Source organism: Sphaeramia orbicularis, chromosome 6 (assembly GCF_902148855.1).
Source record: "Sphaeramia orbicularis chromosome 6, fSphaOr1.1, whole genome shotgun sequence".
In the NCBI taxonomy this organism is placed as follows: Eukaryota; Metazoa; Chordata; class Actinopteri; order Kurtiformes; family Apogonidae; genus Sphaeramia; species Sphaeramia orbicularis.
Window position 1 is genome coordinate 30,142,993 of NC_043962.1, and position 22,619 is coordinate 30,165,611.

A 22,619-nucleotide genomic window follows, 5' to 3' on the forward strand; every position below is an offset into this window, starting at 1 on the left:
GTAAGAGGTAAAGAGGAAGACAAGGATTTATGGATGTGGTGAAAGGGAACAAGCAAGGAGATGATGTGCAAGAAGAAGATATAGAGCAGGGGTCTCAAACTCAGATCCTCGAGGGCCGGTATCCTGCATGTTTTAGTTGTTTCCCTCTTCCAGCACACCTGACGGTCGTTATCAGGCTTCTGCAGAGCTTGATGGTAGGCTTATCATTTGAATCAGGTGTGTTGAAAGAGGGATACATCTAAAACATGCAGGATAGTGGCTCTCGAGGACCGGAGTTTGAGACCCCTGATATAGAGGAAAGGGTCAGAATTGTGGCTAAAAGTAGCAGTAATAGTAGTAATAACAAGTAACAGTAGGAGTATTTGTTATGAACAACCTAGAAAAATGACAATATCGCAAGAACATATTTTCAGAAGTTCTTGATGTGGTGTAATGATGATTCCAACGGTAGAGCTCAGGTTTGTTGTGTATTGTCCCTCCACGCACAGCGGCCTCTAGCGGCGGCCCGCTGCAGGTGCGTCGGAGACATGTGAGGGCGTGTGCCAGCTCCGTCCAGTGACGTCAGACGGCAGCGGCTGTCGGAGGGGGCGTGGCTTTGTTCTGCTGCAGCGGAGAAATATGACATGGGGATGAGCGAGAGAGAGGGAGAGAGGGAGACAGCCTGGTAGGAATTAACGGTTCGTCAGAGGTCTGGACTGAAAACGTTACGATGGGGAGCAATGACTGAAAACAGCACGGTAAGACGCAGACTCCTTCTTCTTCTTCTTCTTCTTGTATTTTTGTCTCTTGCACAGCCCGACAGGCCGATTCATGGCTCATTAGATGAGTGAACACAATAGGCTCCACTGCAGACAGGTGCACCTGCCTTTAAATGCCTGGACGTGCCTCGATGCATTCAACTTCAGGCTCCGTGCGAATACCTTTATTTTAGGTCGAAGGCACATTCATCCAGGCCACAAATCTCATCGACGGTCTGGGATGGAGACGTGAACCCGCGTCTGTCAGTGAAATACCGCTGTAAACATGGATGTGCTCCTTCAGTCTGTATGCTTAGTCACAGAGCTTTTGTGATGAGGGAACACACAATAGCATTATAATTTATATGTGAGTATATTTTAAGATGAGGACAGGGGTGGGGGGGTTTGCCCAAAAACAAATAGCCTACTAGCTAATTGAGGCTATGAGCCTTGAAGGCTATGGATCTATTTACAGACATGGAATATTAATCATCATAGTGTATTTTGGATCAGATGGTTTTACATGTAGCCTACGTTTGTTGGTTATGAAAGCCTCAACCGACATATCTTCCTCTAGTAAATCATTTCATTTTCATTTTTGGCTGTTTTATAATGCAGTAAGCTTTACAATATTTGAAAATGCCTCAATCTGGTTTAATTCTGGCACCCATTTCTGATATATTTGTCCTGATTTACAGCTGTTTTCCAGATATGACTGCTATGATAAAGGCATATGATGTTTTTATGTTCCTTGACAAAGACCTATTACATGCTTATGTTTGAGCCCTACTTAATGAAACACTGCCATATTTCCCCCCATGGGGATTTTGGATATTTTACATCAATTCAACTTGTTTCCTTAACTTTACAACTCACTCAGCTACCTATTATTCCCCTTTTCTAAGATTTGGGAGATGGGCAGATGACAGTAGTATAGTCTAATTTGGAGACAGAATAGACAAGGCAAACCACTAAACAGGGCCCGTAGCTGCCAGGCCGGGCCAAGCCAGGCCAAGCCAGGCTATGCCAGCTCCACAGAGGGCTTCAGTGCAGCAGGGCACTGGGGAGAGGGCGCTTGGCACCTGATCAGTTACCACAGTGAATTCTGTTCCTGTCACTGGCATTTAGCAACAGAAAAGCAGAGCAGAGATGACGGTTGTTGTTGAACTCAGTTGGGCTTTCATGTCACTGTGGCAGTGCAGCTGTATCAAACTGCCCCTGAGTGATACAAAATGACATTCCTTTGCAAACATCTGTGCATCTGCCCACTACCTGCATCAAAAACCAAGCAGAGGAATTACCCTCATGTGATCATTCTACGAAGCTTTCATTACTTCATCAAAATAACACTTAAAGTTTACATTTCTGCATATGTTGCAAGGAACAGTTTGACATGACTCATGTTGGAAGCACCTGCAGAAGAGGATGGAATCTGTTGTTTCCTTTTTAAACAAGTCCATATGTCCATTGCCGATTCTTCCAAAGTTTAGCCCTTCACTGGAGATGAAATGAGTCAAGTACTCATGGTAATCATGGCTCAATCACTGCATGGCTTTGAAGTGGGCCCTGTTCTTCAGACCACTCTACAGGTGGGGAAGTAATGTTAAGTGTTCTGTCTGCCAGCACAGGGAGGTCAGCTAGAGGCCATGTAGGCAGCCAGAGGGGCTCCTCACACCAGTACAGTGGAGGGGGGAGGGGGCACAGGCTACTGGTCACCTTGGATTGTACTCACATGTGAACTTACACATATATTAAATAGACTCTTTTAGGAAAATAATTGTTTCCCGCTCCAAAATTTGTGTATATTACGCTGTAAAGAGTAGCACCAAATCACAGACAAATTAAGTCATAAGCCTCATGCTATAAAACTGTAATAAATCCTTTCACTGGGATTTGCTTTCATACTGTGGTGCAGTTGTCAGGACTGCAGAAGTGCCATATAAAATGTGTGTACAGCTATATTTCAATGCTTTCTTTAAGTCTGAATCAGTGAGTGGGTATATAAGGAATCCTACATGGTTTGTTACATATAGTTTTTAAAAGAATCATTTATCATTTGATCATTATGGACGCTTGACTCTTAAAATTAACTTCTCAGAACATTTTCTTTTTCTTTGTCTGAGGATCCAGCTGTTGAATCCAGATGCTGAAGCGAAAACGGCATACAGCACAAAATCATTCTATTATGTAGCTGCTGCATTAGTTAGATTTAACCTCTGCTCTGCTGCTACAGCTACATACGGATCTGCCACAGTTATTATATAATCGTTATATTGCCATACATATTTTATATAATCATGATAATCTACTCTGTTCGGCTGTATAAGAAAAGTAGGTGAAACTAATAGAGATAACATCATTCTGGCCACATCATTTATGATTGTTTTGCTGGCGTTCTGTTAATGACATCATGTCATTGTGCTCCACTCCTCTACTGCTATGAATTCAATGGAGAACTAGTATGACAGTGGTTTACTTTGAATTTATGCCTTGGTGTGATATTTTAGCAATGGGCTTTTTATATTTTAGTCATGTCATATATGCCATGTTCAATGTTTATCAGCACAAATATTCTTCATCTTTACATCTTTCAAAGTTATATGCATGTATATATTTGTCTAAGGTGGTTGAGCATTAGTTTTCTATAGTGATCAATTCAAAAGAAGCAGACAGATAATTGTCATAAATTTCAATGTCGAGGCAGTCTTAGCTACATAAACTCTTTGTGCTCTTAAGGCCATCAAATGAGAATTTCCTCTGCATTTCTGTGATGTAATGAATTATTATGTAACAAATGATATACTGTGCATATGACATTTGTAATGACTATATCTGGAAAAGATTATTGCTTCTGAACTGTTCACATCAGTAATGAAAATAAATATTCCAGTTTAACTCATGCAGACCCAATGCTAGTTGTGTGGCAAGCCCCAAATGAATTTTTCTATGTATTGAATCTCTCTTAAATGATTTATCACCATTAATTGTAATATTATCTTCTTTATTTTGCATTTTTTCAGTGTAAATCCTGTATTTTCCTACATTTAATTCACTAATAATGTAGATGTTCGTAAAAACTCAGATTAAAGTTGAGGGTTATTATATCAAAAACAGGCAAAACTGAAGAAAAAGTGACTTTTTCAGCAAAGATGTCATTATTTGAACATAAACCCAGTGTCTCCATCCACTGTCATTTATCAAACTCCATGGGTTTTACTGGTGAATCAATGTAAAAAATGACGGTGTTGTCACATTCACTTCTGAGCCTCTGAACGTTCAAATGGGTCAAATCCGATGACCATGAAAAGATGACAAACTGCCTTTTACACCAATTATTTACATGTATTGATAGGATTAGTGGATTAACAGGGATTAAACATTTTATATTAGTAGATGGTTTTGGTCACCAGTGGATGTTTGGGTCTTTATAGGTTAAATGCTGCCATGTATGCCCTTATCTAGAGAAATTAGATCGGCTTCTTGTGCCATTATGTTTTCCATCAGTGGCAGGACTCCATTTGCTCTTCGTTTTTTTGACAGTTTTCATGAAACAGGTGATGTTGAGATATGTATACATGTCAATATAATGTTTAAAAGGTGTGTTTCACCTTCATCCATCTTTACTCCAGCCTTGCAAATTCCAGGCTAGTTGGACTGTGTGCGATGGCAGCGCTGACTGTAAACAGACAAGTAAAGAGGCCATGTGCTGCACACTGTGATTAAAAACCCATGTTTACAGTGCATTGGGAATATGTGTGTCAACATGGGTTGGCATATTCCACATATCTTCATCAGTAAATGCTCTGTTCAGAAAAACATCTAAATAAAAATATGCACAATCAATATACAGATGTGAGCCAAATTTGAGTAGTAACTGAGTATTAGTCCATGTGTTAATGAAGTGAATGACAGGAAGTTGGATTGTTTTGCCAAGAAGATATTGTCCGTGACAGCGGTAGCCGGTGTGTGTACGTACAGTATGTGTCTGCACCTCCTGCACCTAATTGCATTTGTGTTGCCTCAGTTGTCTGGTGCTGAGTCTGGAGGCAGGATGGCTGCTGTAGACATCTGCCATCGTAACAATATCCCCACAAGGCCCAGTGGGCACAGCCATCCCCTGTCCTTCCTGGAATCAGCAAGGGAACTGTTTCTAAATCAAACAGAACACTGTTGCTCAGGATATCCTTGGTGACTCAATTTAGGCCCACAGCGTAGGTCATTTTCATTCATTCAGAAAAAGAGGTCAGGCCTTTTTTTTTTCTGCAGCTGCATTTGCTGGAAAGTTAATATATCTCCCGTTTTGTCTCAGTTTATTTCAGTGGAAGGAGATATTAAAAGAGAAATTCAGGTTAGGCAGAATCTGGAGGCAAGAAGAGCAGTCGTGTTGCTCAGCTTGCTCTACGTCATTCACTTTATTAAGCAGAGAAAACAAATGCTCTGCTGTCTGCTGCCGTCACCGCGCTTTTTTTCATCTTTACTCCTTCTGAAACAAAACCCATTCATGGAGTATTGGGAAATAAATCAGCCCTGTATTCCAGCTCTAGTAATATTCCTCCTGTTTTCTTTGACGTCGCAGGATGAAGAAATATGAGCTGACTCCAGTAACCTATTTTTTGCTCATCATACTTATTCACTGTATGCGTATAGGGAACGTGTTTTGACATTGGCTTTTGTTAACCATTATTCAATTACATTATTCAGAGTTGCTATAATTCTGCAGGAAGCTGGGACGGAGGTCTGCACTGATTATTCTCCCTGCAGCTACTTTCCTCCCACTGCTTTTTTATGCATCTCCCACTCACTTTTCATAGGCTTGTAGACCTCCCCCACCTACGTATACTTACTTTGGGGTCTTTTCCCTTGTGGGGTCACTTCATATGTAGATGGGGTCATAAAAAAGCTCGATCTTGTATCTGTTTTAAAAAAGTACTGTTCGATGATAAATTGATGGTGCATCTAAAGTATGTTTTAGAATATGCAAATAACATGAGAACGGTGCTGTAGCCTATATTTTATTTTAAAGTTTGTATTTCCATTAACAGAGACTGATTTTCAGAGTTAGATAAACTGTAACCTATACCTCATCTTAACCCATAAAGACCCAGTGCTACTTTTGTGGTAGTTCCCAAATATTTTTTTCTCTATATTTCACATTTCTTAAGTGATTTGACACCATTTATTTTGAAATAATCTTCTGAATTTTTCCTTTTTCCAGTGAAAATCAGGTATTTTCCAGTGTTTAATGTACTGATCATATAGATTTTCATAAAATCTCAGATAAATTTTGAGGTTTATTATACCAAAAAACAGAGAAAACTGTGACTTTTTCAGTAAAATATATCATTAACCGAATATAAAACAAGTGTCTGTGACTGCTGTTATTTGTCAAACTCCATGGGTTTTACTGGTAAATCAATGTTTTAAAAGATAACAGTGTTTCCACGTTCAATACGGAGCCTCTGACCCTCCAAATGGATCATATCTGATGACCATGAAAAGATGATATTCTGCATTTTACACCAATTATTTTCATGTATTGATAGGATTAGTGGATTAACAGGTGTTATACACATTTTAGATCAGTAGATAGTTTTGGTCACTGATGGATGTTTGGGTCTTTATGGATTAACTGTATCTAAGTTTACAGCTCAGTTTATTGTAGAAAAACCAGGAAAGCACACTGTGTTGCTCCACCAGTGAACACAAAGTAATATATCACAGTGTAAACTAATTAAATGTCACTTTCTGATATTTCCATGACATGTCTTTCCACCATGATGCACCCACACAAAGTGAATACCCTCCATGTGGGTGCTGGAGTTGAGATCATGTGTGAGTCCCACAGGCCAGAGGTTCTTTTTCACCCAAGCACCATGTCATGCATCTTTTGGAGCATACATGGGTCCATTAAACTCACATGGAGGAAATGCATGTCTTGCGCTTATCCTGGTCTTTAAGTCCAGTGTCAGTTGTAAGATTAAAGAGCAGATGCATCACATTCATGTCTACGCCTCCTCTGTGAGTTCTGTTAATTGTTGATTTGTGCTTGGGTTGAGTTTAGCTGGCTGTTGCATCTGTTCCATTAGGATAGCTAATACATTCAACCAAAATGACAACAGCAAAATACAGGAAGCCACAATGTGGTTAAAATGAGGGTTATGTGATTTGTCTTTAAGGGAAGCAGTGTAGTGTTCTTAGTGATTAGATTCCAGTCTGCTTGAATAGTATTGGTTGAAATACTTGAGGTTGTACAATTATAACCACCTGGAGGGGCATTTATGTATTACCTCTGAGGAGAATGCACTAAGTTAATTGTAAGTTGTGAAGTTTATTTTAGGTACTGACAATATTTTTTTTCTGCGTGTGCAAAAAAGACTTTAGTCTCATTGAAGAGTTCGTATTCTGTAAAGAGATTTTACCTTGAAATAGTGCAGCTCAACCTCTTTTATTAATCTTTCGGGGTTTGTGTGAAAATTTAGTCCCAAATTCTACACTGCACCACCAAACCCTGTACGTCATACAAGTAATAAATGCACAAACAGTATTGCTTCTGACATCCTGATGAAAGCTTGATGCAGGAACGTGTTGAGGTATGGTAGTTTTTATAGATCTAACTTGACCATGCTGTAATAATAAATGCATTTTAATATTTTTAAAAGACAGGGCCTTGAAATTCTTTGTTTCCTGAGTACATACAAGTCCCGATCCAAAGAGCACCTCAAATAAAATACCTTTTTGTGTCCAATAAGTGTTCCTTTTCCAACATTTTTTCTAGATATAGCCAGATTATACTTGCTTATACTCATATATTAAAGCTGTAGGAACTCAATCCAAAGAGGGAAAATACCTGAAATTGAAAATATACACCTTCCCTTTACAGCTGTTTCCCCTTGGTCCAAATCAAAAGACCAAATATAAATAATACACAACCTCATAGTACTGTGAAACAGAGGAGACACTTTTCTGAGTTCCCATGTAAAAATGCATCTCAGGTCGTAAGAACAGTGATCAGTAATCACAAATGTAACTCTCCTAACTACCTCAAAACACCTGAAATTACTAAAAATATGCATCATGTTGTAGTCGTATTTTCTGCAGCTTAAAAACACACAGAAATTAGAAAAATTATGATTTCCTCTCAGACCATTTCAGGTCCAATTTGGTGAAAGGTAATGATAACATTTTGGCTCAGTAACAGCAAAAAAGTGTCTCTAATGCTACATAATGTTCTTAACTGATTGGCAAACTTTAAAACTAATGCATCCACATAAACCTTTATTGTGAAAGAACAGATTGATTACACTTGTACAAATACAGGAAGAAAAGTCACTGCATCATTGAGGTTCAGGCGGAAATTTTTAGAAAACCATAAGCTTATATCATATTTAATGCTTTTTTTTTTTTTTTTTACACAGACTAAATTAAGAATTAGGTTATGTGATATTGAATATTCTCGCCACCTGCTGTAGTGCACCACACACACACACACACACACACACACAAACACACACACACAAGCACACAGTGAATCTAACAATAGTGCCACAGTGAACAATACATGTACTGTGAGATGTAGTGTCTTAAAATACAACAGGTGTCACAACAAGCTCTTCTAGTGTTTCCCCTCTTATTGGACTCTATGCAGAGACAGTATATCTCTTCTTTGTGGGTCGATGTAGGACAGTGCAGCCGCCCTATAACTGACGCAGATCACATGTATTTGTCATCTGCTTATAAAAAAAAAAAAAGCTACTCCTGCACATGAGTCTTGCACTTCTTCGCAGGGAAAGCCATTTTCCTGCTTTTTATTCCAACTGAAATAATCAGGTCGACAAGAGGCTGTTATGTAGCCGCTCCATGTGAGTGTGCATTTGTTTATGGAAACTGTAGAATCATAGGAGACACCATTATAATGTACTGTATACGCCCCCTAGGCTACAACCTATTGAGGATTCAGTGTATTCGCCATTTGAGAGGACACCCTCAGCACAACTTCAAATAGGAAACACCACCTGGCTACAGCTAGATGCTCCGTTTATCTCATGTGGGTTAATAAGATAAATATTCATTCACATAGCGAGCATTTCCTTATGTCCTACAAACCTCTTGTTTTCCATTCCTGAAACGCTCCATATACTGTGTCATTAATATAGCTTATTCAGGCAACAAGAAGTGTCATTTACATACTGTTTATAGTGTTTGTCTTGTTTTGGTTTAACCTTCAAACCAGACAGAGTAAAGAACCTTCTGCTTTGGGAGAGCTTCGTTTTCTAGTCACAGCTGTCTGCTTGTGGCATTCTGTTGGAAAGAGCCTGGGCTGGTGAAGTGGTATTGGCTGCTGTGGTAGGAGGGCTGGGGGGGACTGACATTTTAAGGGGTTATGATCCTGTGCTGTGCCCCTCAGCGACCAGCTCTTTGAGTCTGCAGTTCTTGTGGAACTGAAGATTTGACTTGAGTGTAAGGTCAGAGCAAATATTAAACAGTTTGTGTTTTATCTTTGGTTTGCTGCTTGTAATGTAAATACTGATCCTGGCTTTTGGGAAGATACAGTATGACATGTAGTAAACTGTCTGCTTTTAATATACATTTTTTTATAAAGTCTAACAATAATTGAGTTAATTTATCTTGTTGCTTGTGCTTTTGAATCATAGACTTTATATAATGATGGGCACAGTCAGGGGACTATGAACATGTTGGATGTAGGGATGTAACGATTACCGGTATAACGATAAACCGCGGTAAAATTGCAGACCGTTAGTATTACCGTTTAAATTCTAATTATCATGATAATCATGTTTGACTACTGCACTTTTAGGGGAAAAAACCCTGCGTAAAGATCTGCTTTTATGTCAAATATTTGAGTATAGTTTTAATGTATTATAATTTTAATTTTATATATCTAATACATGGAACCAATATTCACTTTTAAAGTCTTTGAAAAGGTTCATTAAGCATCTTTGTGTTATTTGTGCAATAAAGTATAGACATTTTTCAAATTGGATTTTGTATTTTTTTGTGTTTTCTGGCCTTTTATGTTTTTATAGTAGGTTAAAGTGAAAAAAATAATAGACAGATGAGATAGATGAAGTTGTGCTGAAAAAACAGATACCAAACATGGGTATAGTAAATATTTGTTTATATAATATATAAAGGCAAAATCAAAAGAACTGAAAATGAAGAACGGCTAAAATAGGCTCAGACCCCTAAGGGTTAATATTTGAATGCTTCTGCCAACAGAGAGTACATTGTGCCAATTATTTTATTTTATTTATTTATTTCCAAAATACAACTTGGTTAAATTATTTCAGTGTGTGTATCAGTACTTTTTGAACATTTTGAGCACAATTTCAAAAATACCGTGATAATAATGATAATCATGATCATTTTGGTCACAATAATCATGACATGAAATTTTCATATTGTTACATCCCTAGCTGTATGAAAAAAAAACTTTAAGATAGACTTATTTTGTCCTTTGTAGCTGATACATAATGTTTGGGAGTCCTTAAACCAACTTTACTGTTTCTGAATGATGTCTACCAAAAAAAAAAGAAAAAAAAGAAAAAAAGAGAGACGATTGATTTTCATTGTTTTAAAAGACTATATTAGACGTCCACATTTACGTTTTTTGTCTCATACTTTACTTGTGTAGTACTGGTTTATATCTCAACCTTACTGATTATAGGTTTTAAACATTATTTCTGCTTATGAACTCCAAGCATGATATTGGGATAATATTAAACCATTTGTGCTTGACAGATAATTTTGATTACCAGTCTCGAGGACTTGAGAATTTACCCTACGTAACCAGACTTTCCTTCATATTGATATCCCCCAATCCTAGACTGATGAATTTTTTTTCACCCAAATTGCAGGACTTGCAGTCAACAATATACCTGACACTATGGTAATGTTAATTTTTGGCTCAGTTGGTAGAGCGGGTCGTTCAGTGACCGAAGGGTTGGTAGTTAGAATCCTGGCTCCAACTGTCCACATGTGGAAGTGTCCTTTGGCAAGACACTGAACCCTACATTGCTCCCAGTAGGGCCTGATATGGCAGCAGTCGCCCACTGGTGTATGAATGTGTGCATGAATGGGTGAATGTGAGACTTTGTAAAGTGCTTTGGGCACCAAGAAAGTGTAGAAAATGTGCTATATAAGTGCAGTCCATTAACCATTTGCCAATTTTTGGCCTCAAAGTACTAGAAATGCCCTTTCCATCCATGTATGACTCTTATATGCCAGGTAAATGTAGGCCGACGCATCATCATCTGAACAATTTTTTTACCCTACGTAACCACTTGACCATGCCCAGATGGATAATACTCTTATATACTCTCACTGTGTAAAACAAATCCAAAATCCCACAGTCACAGAAGTTGCCATCTTGTTTGTATGACGCAATGTGATGCCAGAGTTTGCACGACAGAGATGTCCGATCTTTGCAGAATCCTGTCAATCACCCATTTTTATACAATTCAATGAAACAGTAACATAAAACAAATCAATAGCCTCTAAAGCCTGGCTGCCCCTGCTACCGGGTTCAATACCACTTCACCAGGTGTTCTATCTGTGTTGCCATTATAATTCTATGGGACACTTGTAGCAATAAGCACATGTTATGTGTCCACAAAACGAGATGAACATCAACTAAAAGCCCCAAAAAAAACAACAGAACACCACTCAGACTTAAAATGGAGAAAGGTTGGAAAACAAGCTAACAAAGACCAGCACATGTCATGAATAATTTCACAAAAGACCAATGCAACAAACTTTGCACCACTATGCTAACACTAAGCAGATCCAATTGTACAAGTATTATTTCTCTACCACTGAGACTCACTGAATGAGACAAAGAAGAGCAAAAATAAAGATCGCATTATAAAGTGATGAATTTTTGCTGTTTTGCGATCTTAACTTGGTTTTACATGAATGAGGCTTCTGCTGTTTGTGTTATATTGAAATGGTTCCCACTAGAAACACATCGTTTAACAGGTTTAAACCTACACTTTTGCCCATGAAGTTGGAATCAAATATTTGTACTTCTTCTCATGAAATGATTGTAACATTGTGATTTATTCTTGATAGATAAAGTGTAGCTGGGACTCAGTGTGTAATCATTGTACCTGGTTAAAGGTGATGACTAATGTGAAGAATAATGTGTCTGAAGGCAACATTATTCCAACTTTATGGGCAACAGTGTACATGAAAAGTTCATAAAGACCTTCAGGAAAATTTTATTTGATGTGTACTTGAATAACATGAAGGGATAAATTATCCAGTTTTATAGCAGTTAGATTTCTATATTTGATTGAATGGACGTCTCAAGCAACAATATTAGTTGGTACTCAGTGGTGATAAATCACAAATATTCATCAATTTTCGGGTGGGGAATTGCCAATTTCATTGCAGTTTTATTGGCTAAAATTGCAGTTATTTTAAGAAACCACTGTTCACTAACTGTGTAGTGTAAGCACACACATCATCAGTGGACTGAACCAGTACAACAGGATGGACAGGCTGAAACACTGGACAGTGACTGACTGTGTCCAACCTGCGGACAGTCAAAGAACTAAACAAAACCAGTTGAATGCACTGTTACATATATTTGTAGCTTCATCTTCTGCTTTGCATCAACTCCACAATCTTGAAAAATGGCTCGTCTTGCTGAAAACTGGATGGAAACCCAGTGAAAATGGATGCACGTTACTTGTACATCCTTTTTTTCTCCTGGCCCACTGAGGAGCATTAATTAACATGGTGGTTGGACAGTGAGTCCACTCCTGGGTCACATATACATCACATTCTCACTTAATAATAGACATACAGATCCACTGGGAGCTGTCCCCAATATGCCTGATGGACCTGATACTAGGCACCGATAACAACAAGGAACAAGGATGTTTTTTAATATTATTAATGACTATTTGTGACTCGAAAATCGTGACCTATCCATAGTAATTGGTTACACATTTCAAAGAGTTAAGAACAAAATGATTCTTGCCATCTGCTGTTCATATTTTCTGTCTGTAACAGTGAATGTATAGTTCTTTTGCTATGCATTGACATTAATGATGATTCTGATAATTCTTTTTCTTATTACTATAACTGAAAGAGTTTCTTCAAACATAAGTCAGGTGTATAAAGTGTGCAGTGCTCATACTGTCTACTCCAGCATGAATCAAAATTTAGCTCAAATATTAATGTGATGATGCATTTACTGTGAATTGACAACAGCTCTCATCCCCATGCATATGCTGTGCTGGCAGTGTGCAGCCCAGCAATGAGATGTAATGTGACATTATTGCTTCCAGCAGCATCTTTCTCTCAGCATGTGAAGAGCAGCTGGACAGAAGCTGCGCTTTTTTTTAAAGTTAAGAAAAGGAATTAAAGTTAGAGGAGTGTTCGTGTATGGCTTTATTACATATGGCTTCATTGAGGTAGAGTTTGGATTATTACCTTACACTGAGAATCCTCCTCCATCCTCTGTGTCTCCTAAAGGGAGGTGGGACTCAGCAGTTGATTTTTCAGGGTTTCAGAGAGCTCTGAGATCACAGGAAAGAAATGGTGTATGCCAGTCTTGAAGGCAGGGAAAGTCCCACTAGTGCACAGGATATAAAGAAGGGATGAGGGAGTCTGCACAATCCCAGGTGATGACGAGAGAGAGAGAGAGAGAGAGGAGAGAGAGAGAGAGAGAGAGAGAGAGAGAGAGAGAGAGAGGCGAGAGAGAGAAAGAGAGAAGGAGAGAGAGAGAGGAGAGAGAGAGAGTGAGAGAGAGAGAGAGAGAGAGAGAGGAGAGAGAGAGAGAGAGGAGAGAGAGATGGAGGAGAGATGGGAGAGGAGAGAGAGAGAGAGAGAGAGAGAGAGAGAGAGAGGAGAGAGGAGAGAGGGAGAGAGAGAGAGAGAGAGAGAGAGAGAGAGAGAGAGAGAGAGAGAGACCTTTCAGAAATCAAAATGGCTTAAGTTGATGAGCGTGTGCAGGCTGAAGAGCCCTCACTGGAAGAGGACATCCTGGCCACTGATTAAAACGCACCACACATTTCACAGGCCAAATATCATAACTTATTGACAGGGAATATGCACACACATGTGCACACTAGGTATCCCACACATAGTCCTTATGCATTCACATACACAATCACCATCAAGTACAATCTTCCCATTGTGGCTCCAGGAGGAGATGGAGGGACAGACATTGAGGCTGACTGACTGATATGAAGGCTGAATAGCAAGTGGTACTTCCACTCTGCATTGAAATTCACTGATTGAATCTTGTGCTCTCAAGCAAAGACTTTGAAATAGTGGAAGTGCTTAGTTTGTAGTTTGGTGAGACATTATAATATCCCATTACATGAATTTTCCATGCCGCTTGTGGTGTGCTGTTTTATGAAGCAAGCTAAATGGATTGTGTTGATTGTTCAGTAATGATGAGAGGCAGAAATGATCTGTTTCCTTGGAATTGTGCTCATTTGTTTAACATATTATCAATTTAAGTCAAACGCAGCACTGTTGTGGAGAGAATGTTATCTTGCTATTCACAAGTGTGTATTACAGGATATATAGCGAGCTGTTACAAATGTCCACGACTCAGTTAGGGCTCCAACAAATGATTATTTTCAGTGGTTATTATTATTTTGTTTTTCATCAATACATTTGTTGTTTGGTCAATAAAATATCAGAAAATGGTGGAAATGTGTGTTTCCCATGCTGTAGATAACATTCAGTTTATAATAGCAAAGTCAAGAAAAAGAAGTTAGTCATAAAAACCTCAAAATCAATCAGTGATTTAAGTGACAGTTGCTTAATAATAGTAATAGTTGACAACTAATCATTTATTCAGTTAATAGTTGCAGCTTTCAATACAAAACTGTTTTACTAATATTACAATTAATTTCCAGATTGTTGAATGGTCATAGTGATTCTTATTTCACTACCACTCTTAATTCTTATTTATATTAAAGAAGAAAAAACAATTTCTATTGGTGAAGGAAAACCTTTTTCCCCCCAACTAGTTTTTATAACCAAGAGGATGGTTTGACATTTGGATGTGCACAGGCATGTGAATAAGTACTGGATAAGAATGAAAGCCATCTTTTATTAGCTGTCTTCTGGCTTTTTGGCAGCCCTTTGTGGGAGCACTTGGTCTGCTGGCTTTGAAATTGAATTGAAACACACTGGGCTGTGAACATGCACTAAAACATGGTTATTGTGTTAATGCTTCTGCATGTGCATGCTCTTGCTCATGCGGTCCACAGAGGGGGATCACAGGGTGTTTATCTACCAGTGTTGAACACAGCAGCTTCAGCCCGTCGGTACTTGGCCCTGTTATCTCCAGCTCAGCTCACCCACTGGTGACGAGGCCACAGTTGGCCCGACTGAGCTGTTTTGTTTGAGCCAGAATATAAGATTTTACTCTCCACTTGTTTTGAAGAATCCAAAATACACTGTCCACCAGTAGAGGCATTGAGCTCTTTGAGGTTTCACTAAGTTCATTTGGGTTTAACCGTCAAACCCACATCTCATGTTCAACCCTTGCCGGACACGTCTCCTGCCAGTGTTTTGTAAATCAGGCTCAGGTCTCAGGTTTCAGAGGTCTTGTTGACTCTCAGGACTGGAGCTGCCAACTTTTCTGGAAAGTCAGACAATAGCTGCTCGTCCACAGGCAGGAAACACTGAATCAGTAACTGAGAAGTGCACTGTTCATATCTGTTTTTCTGGGTTTGCTTTTTAAGAACATACATCCCACATTTAGCCCAGAAGCCATTAGCCTACATTTAAAGATTCAAGATTCAAGAATGTTTACTGACATTATGTGCACATAACGAAATGTTGCTTACAGGTAGTTCTCAGCTAGATAAAAAAGTATATGTATAAAAACACTAAAGAAAATATCAAGACTATATTATATGTAAAACACAGTATGTACAGTGTAGTAAACAGTATGTACAGTTATAATATACAGTTATAATAAGTAATATATTGATAACACAAGGCTCAAATGATCATATCAGAATGTAGCAAATATAATTCATTATTGATTAGACTATAGATTTGTTTTTGATTAATCTTTTAAAATATAAATGTCAAACGGCAAAACATTTTTGGGAAAATCCAATTACACGCTCCATAGACTTAGGTGATTGTATTGTCTGACCCTTGTCAAAAACCAAAGATATTTAGTGGAAAAAAAGACAGAATAATGAGCCGTCAAATGTCAGATTTGAGAATCTGGAACCAGCAAACATAGTTTTTAATCAATTAAATCAAAATTGTTGATCAGTTATTGGAAATAAACTTTATTCATTAATGAAGTGAGTAAGCCATATCTTATCCTTTCATCTCAGAACTATCCATACACAGACACACACACACACACTTGTGGCCGGGAATGCCAGGATGTGACACCAGATGTTGTGCCACAGGCAGCTTCAGACGCAGCAGTTCATCCCAGGGTGATGTCTGTCTTTAAAGAAAAAAAGGGACATTTCGTCCACTTATCAGACTCCACAGCTGTAGACTGGACTGGTTTTGTAGCAGGGGAGACTGTGATGTGACACCTTTTTGGATTTACATGCTCTTGGTATTCTGTGTTTATGCAGGTTCGCAAGTTCTGTGAGTCAGGGTTTCATTTCCCAAGAAATTCTCAAACCTGTTTATTGGCCTCAATGCCCTCATTTTAACTAAACTAAACCACCACGACAGCAAGACAAGTAGTGATGATGATGAAAGAAACTTTTAATCACGTTACTGAGGAAATACAATATATTTATATCTGCTTGGAGTGCTGTCTTTAGATTACAAGTTGGAGGAAACGAACCACTTTAATTAACACAAACAATAAATCTTTCTCTTTCAACCTTTTGTCGGAACCAGAAACACGTTGTCGACGCTGCACTGACAAATCATCACCTTTTACAGTTGATATAGCCGACTAGTCAACAGCTTATTATTCATGCAGCAGTTACACAGCATCATTATCATACATTTGGAGTCATGTTTGTGTCCTCCATTATTCACTCTTATAGCTCTGTTTTCCTGAGGGAAATACCGCCTGCCAAATGTTTCATTATGTTCAGAAGCTAGTAGCTAACTATGTCCGTCTGGTGTGTGTGTTGGACAGATTGGGCTGGTGTAGAACAGGTAGGGAGTTCAGTGTTTTTTAAATTGTCACTGAAACAGATGCCAGTCGCGGCAAATAATAAGTGTGAGAAAAGGTGAAGGGAATCAACTAGAGGCAGACCAATATATTGATTTTTTTTTTTTTCGATATTGTCCATCGGCCTTAATTTTTGTTTGAAAGACGATATTTGATCAGTAATAAAAATGTTATAAGATATTTGATCAGGCACCTTTGTGGGCAGCACTTGAAGTTCAATAAATGTTAAAACAGTACTATGTGTACGTGTATTAATAATTTCATTTATATTGCTGTATAAAAATCTTAATTATCTGAGTGTTTCAATTGTATTTTATGGTCAGTGCACTCAAAAAAAAAAAAAATCGGCTTTAAATATTGGCCTCAAAAATCAGCTGCAGATATCGACCATCTGCTGACCAAATTTTTAAAAATCGGCGTCGGCCTTAGTAAAACCCATATTGGTCGACCTCTGGAACCAGCCATGTGGTTTTTTTTAATTTTGTTAATGTTTCTCTCAATTAATCCCTGGTTTGGTTTGTGAAATGTCCAAAAATGGTCAAACATGAACATGACACCCTCAAATGTCATGTTTTGTCATTCAGTTTAGTGTCACAGAGGAGGGAAGAAACCAGAAAATATTATGTGCAAAAATTATATCAATGATATTTCCTGATGTAGAAATAATAAGACAGTTCAATAAGTATTCGCTTTAAACAAAGAAAAAAAATGCATATATTTAACAAAATTAGCCAAATAAACAGTAAAATGAACAAACTGAACAACCAGAATCAGAACTGTCTTTATTGGCGTTCTACTGAGTACAATGAAATTACACCTGACTCCAAAATATAAATGAAAACAAATTAAGAACAAAAATGCAAAATCAGTTACAGAATAAGGTTCATAGTTAAGATTCATAGATTTGTAAGTCTATTATTTATCTAATAATTTATGTGTAAATAAAGTACAATAAACAAAATGAAAAGAATTGATCAAAATAAATAATGAAATGAACAGAAGTAAATAAAATGCAGTGAAATTAACAAAAGTAAACAAAATAGGCTGATAAATAGATTAATAACAAATAAACAATGAACAAATTTTAAAAATCTCAGCAAAATGAAGAAAAATAATCAAAATAATCAACAAAATGGAAAAAAAAGGCAAAATAATCAATGAAATAAACAAAAGTAAGCAAATTAAACAAGAAATTGAACAAACTGATCAAGAAAAAAAACATGAAAAAGAAAATCAACAATTTGAAAAAAGTCATCAGGAAAATGGTCAAAAAATCTAAACTAATCAACAAAAATAAACAAAATTACAGATAAAATGAATTTAATTTCTGAAATTTAAACAAGAATTGAATAAAATAAGCAACAGAAAAAGCAACCTTTTGATATAGTGTTGTCTTGTGTCATATTGATTTTACTTTATTTTACCTTCAGTTATGGGGTTTTTCAGCTCACTTAAGGCTGATATTTAAGATCCCAATTACACCTCTGCACTAGAAACTCTGAAATATTACTCAAACTGAATAAAAATCTATGTATATAGGTGCTGATTAATTTAATAGTTGATTGAGCAATAAAATAGTTGCTGTAGTTCTACCAAACAGCACTTAAAAAAAAAAAAAAAGACCTGCTTATAAACCTCCATACATGCAACAGTCATAGAGGCAAGTTTCCGTCAGAGGCAGAAATCATAATTTCCACAACTTGACAGAACAGAACAGTGTTCCTGTAAAGGCCGATACATGCTCTAATCTATGCAAGGAAATCAGATGCCATATTCAAAGCGGGGAAGGCAGAAAATGGGAACAAAAACATAAATTATAAGACTCTGGAAGGCAATGAACCTGAATTAATAAAGGCTGACAGCATGTAGAGGATAGATGCTTCCTAACAGGGTTTTATGGTTAAAGCTTACAGGCCACATCATGCACTCAAATAAAACAGAACAATCTTATTCACCAGGGAGTCACAATTAAAGCTTTTATTGGAGAATATGTGTACATGCATCAGCTGCCAGTGGCCTCGCCGAACATGTATGGGATTTACTGCCCGACCGTTTTTCCCGTTCTGGAGGAGACGCAGTGCAAAGAGTGGAGAATAAGTGTTCATCGTACAGTATGTTCACCTCCCACCTGCTGTGTATCTGCCTTGCATGTGGGCGATCGCAGCTCACTATGGAGACAATTATCTCAGCTATAACTCATCCTATTACTGTAAAATGGCCATGCATATAAATGTACACCACGGAAAAACAGCCTGTAGCGTATTTGCATGTAACAGTGGAATTTATTGAAAGCATATTGTCGCCTCTGGTGAACCATCAGTTGTTGTTTTAAAGCGTCGTGAGCTCTTCAGAAAGACTAGGTTATACGTTTTGAGGTGCGGTCGACTTGTGAACAGTAAGTCTTTTCACACTTATATCAGACGTTTTGGTCTGTCGGTGGGTTAAAAGTTGCAAAAGTTCAGGAAGTGGCAGGAGGTGAGATGCTGTATGATATGAACATGCACACTGTAGGGTAGTTTTACACTGAATTACTTCAGAGGTTGACTTATAAACAGCCTTGCCTGTTAGCTGTATTTCACTTCAAGTTTACAAAAGGTACTTAGATACAAATACACACACGTAAGATTACTGTTTTTGTGAACATATTTAGATTAGAGGCTATTTTAGTCTTTTTTTTTACCAGTATTTTTGTGTTTGTTATGTCCATGTTTTATTATTTTATTATTATCAGAATCAGCTTTATTGACCAAGTTTATGCACACAAACCAGGAATCTGACTCCGGCTTAACCTTAGCTGTCATGTGGTTTAGATACATATGGGTGCTTCTATGAAACTGGTCTGTAAATACAGGACATGGGGGCTAAAAATTCAAACCAAAGGTAGACTAATGTTATGAATTAAGTTTGGAAGCGCTTAGGGTCCATTTTAAAAATAAATATTTACGGACATAAAAGAGAAACTATTTTTCAGATAAAACACATTTTATATAATTTTTATATAAACATCTGCATGTAACACAGTAAAAAGGACATGAAAATTACATTCTACTATTGTTTTGAATATCTTTTTATTCTCTCACAGGTACATTTTGGGAATTGTACTAACTATGCAAAGGAAGAGTGTTTCACAAAAATGACTGCTGTTGCAAAATCAGTTGCGATTTATTTGTGTTTACGTGGGCAGGTTCCGCATGTAACGTGAGTGGACACGATGGGTTACACTCGAAACCTGGAATGAGAATGCCGATTCATGAAAAACCCACATGTCTGGATTAGAAAAACCACTAGGATCCTCAAATTTAACAGTGTCTTTATTTATAGTGGTGTATAAGACCATTTCAAGCCATGTTTTGCAGATAAAATGCACTGACACCTAGGTGGCTTTTCCTGTCCTAATTTTGGACCTATTTTTGGCCCCAGTATTTTATTTGAAAAAAAAAAAAATCATTAATTTTGGGATGTTTCAGAGCAAGAGTATAACTTTTTTTTTGCATTTGTCTGAGGTCAAAGCTGACAAAGTGCCACGCACCAAAATGCACCCAGTTTCATAGAAGCACCCATATATATGTTAAAACAATATAATAAAAAATAAGAATTTTTGCAAAACTACAAATAGCGTAACACTAAACAGTAGACAGAATAATATTGCGGGTATAAATAAAAGAAATAGTGCTTTATTTGATGACAATAGTGCATTTAGTGTAAATATACATAAGTATATACTGTCACAGTTTGGTATTCAGCAGAGTTATAAATGAATAAAACACTTTTCTCACAAAATTGTTAGCCGTTACAGAATTAAGTCGTAGTATTGAAACCATATCTGATTCTGAATGCCCTATCTGGAGGGATCTGTCATGTACAGGAGGCCAGTTCATCAGCATTTGTGCAGGTAGATGATCTAAAGTTGACGTCTGTGTGTTTTTTTTAATGCCTTCAGCGGAGCCCCTGTAAATAGAGACTACAGGCAGAACGCTTACAGGTCACTGGACCGTTGGAAATGTTTGTTTGCCATATTGTGAGTCCTCCTACAACAGCTTTAAAGGAAGATTGAGTGAAAGTACAGCAGCAGCAGCAGCTTTTGCAGAGCCACACATTTGCCTCTGCGGTCAAAGCTTTACTGTTCTTGTGGGGGGACCATTAGATCAGAGGTACAGCCGGCAGTGAGTGGTTTGTTCATCTCACACCTAAATATAACAGTAGGACGAGTCAGCAGGGGTGGAAACACACAGTTTGTAGTGAGTGGGTGAATCATTTAAGGCTACAACTGATTATTTTGATTGTCGATTGCCTCTTTTAATTGACTTAAATAAACCAATAAATAATTATTGGCAGAAGAAGATAACAGCTGATAGCAAATGTTATAATTTTAAATAGGAAATTATGACATTAAGGGAAAGTAATAGCTTAAAAACTTGCTCTGGTTAGTTTCAGTTGTTCAGGTCCACATTTACAGATTAGTTGTTTTGTGTTTGATATTCAGGGATTCAGATTTATTTATTCAGGTGTATATTACTTTGACTGAGACACTCAGTTCAGCAGTCCAGAACTAAAAGTTCATTTTAGACGTTTAATTTTCATTGACATTTTTTGGGGCTATTTGGGGTTAATATTGACTGAATATTTTCCATAGAGCTGGGCGATCTGACTAAAAGATCACGTGACTGACTTTTGAGGTAGAAACATAATCCACAATCTGAATAAGAATTTTTTCACCTCCTTTAAAATGTAGGCAAGTTACAACTGAATTATACATTTTCCTGTTGTTTTGTGTAGTTTTTGAAGGCTTATGCTGCATGTCATGGCTTTTTGTTGATATTATCTTACGAGAAACTCTGCATTTTTTGATCACTTTAGACCAGTGGTTCTCAATCTTTTTCTGTCAAGCCCCCCTTTGGAGGATGAAAAATCTGCAGACCCCCCTCAACCCCAACAACATTGTAACAGTGGTGCAATTATAACTTTTATTGAAAGAAACATCCGTATTCCAACAATACTTTTTTGCTTTTCCTTGAATCATTTGTTGTGTAAATGAAAAATAACTTAGATTTTTGCTTGAATAATACAAATAATCTCAACCAGACTGCTCCATGAGACAGTATTTTTCCAAATGAAAATAGGAAATGGGCAATTATCTTACAACTATGACAATAAAGTTCCTGTTTTTTAGAACAAACAAATTTTGGTAACGAAGATGAACATTATAACAATATCAGTGGCTGCAATGAGCCCGTTTACATTGCAGATCTTAGAACATTAAAGTGCAAACTGTACAAATGGTGCAAAAACAGAAACATTGCACATTTTTCTTTTCCAGTCAAATCCTTGTCCATTCTCCAAACCTAAACTCTTTGTGACAGATCACCATGGCTGTAGATTTGTTTGTTGTACGTCCTTAAAATGAGTCCAGGGTCCTCCAATGCTAAAACATTGGCTCCACCTCCTACATGTTCTCACCTGAAGAAGAAAAAAAACTCCCATGACCCCCCTGGCAAACCTTCATGCCTCCCATAGGGGGCCCGCCTCACAGTTTTAAAAACATTGCTTTAGACCAACATTATTAAAATAATTGTGTAATATTTTCCTGCACACACATCTGGAGTGTTTTCATTAATTCTACAGATTGTAATGACCTAATTTGTACCAATGGACTTTTACAATAAATGGAAAACATTTTCACACTAACTGTAACTGTAAAATATCTGTGTAGATCAAACTCAGCACTT

The 22,619-nt window shown here is 37.5% G+C and overlaps 1 protein-coding gene across 1 annotated transcript in view; it reads left to right on the forward strand.

Annotated features, from left to right (window-relative positions):
• Positions 1–600: 600 nt before the first annotated feature.
• Positions 601–22,619, forward strand: part of otud7a (OTU deubiquitinase 7A) — a 56,691-nt gene continuing 34,672 nt past the window's right edge. Inside the window, exon 1 of the mRNA XM_030136563.1 lies at positions 601–737. The gene's annotated coding sequence lies outside the window, so the exon portion shown is untranslated. The remainder of the gene's footprint in view (positions 738–22,619) is intronic.